The sequence below is a fragment of the Chionomys nivalis genome, chromosome 4, assembly GCF_950005125.1.
Source record: "Chionomys nivalis chromosome 4, mChiNiv1.1, whole genome shotgun sequence".
Lineage (NCBI taxonomy): Eukaryota > Metazoa > Chordata > Mammalia > Rodentia > Cricetidae > Chionomys > Chionomys nivalis.
In genome coordinates, this window is record NC_080089.1 from 107146389 (window position 1) to 107147181 (window position 793).

Sequence of the window (793 nt, forward strand, 5' to 3'; positions counted from 1 at the left end):
TAAAATGAAGTTGAAGTTTTCATCCCTATACCATACCATACCCTTCACAGACACACAGATACAGACAGACAGACAGACACACACACACAAAGGGAGGGAGGGAGGAAGAAAAGAAGAGAAGAAATCTAATGCCAGGCCTTCTTTCTCACTACCAAGTGAGGAGACACAGGCCAGCACTGGGTGGCATTCCTTTCTGAGGTCCTAGGCAGTTTGGGGGACTGTGTTGTAGGTTTCAGCAAGGCAGCATGGACCCTGCAGGAAGTCTGTGTGCAAGTCTAGGCTGACCCCATTGTCCCTGCAGCCATCTCCAGGATGCTGCTGCTGTCCAGGACTGAGCAGCTGGCTCCTTTTCAGAAGCCACCACTCCTTGTCCAGCCACGGAGGGAGGGGGTTTGCCTGCTCCAAGCTTAAGTGTCAGGGATCAAGGCAATCCACAAATAAAGACCCCTGCTCCGTGCTCCACCTCTAGAGGGCGCTGGATACAGAGAAAGGATAATACTCATTAAGGATCGTGATTGTGGCAATGATCCTGCAGAAGCTGGGTGGGGACTGAAGAAATCACTAGGTTTCCTGTACTATCAGAGCCCGTGTAGGAGGGACTGGAGTCCCTGCTTCCTCCTTCCTGGCTCCAGGAGCCTGGCCTCAAAGAGCAAGCATACCTGGCTGAGGGAAGCAGGATGGAAGGCAGACCTATTGGGCAACAGGGTGGGGCCAGTTCTGTGAGGTCACCCAGCATGGATAAAGGGCACCAGGAAGGGTGCCGAAACCAGGCTTGTTCTCTAGGTCCACCGAG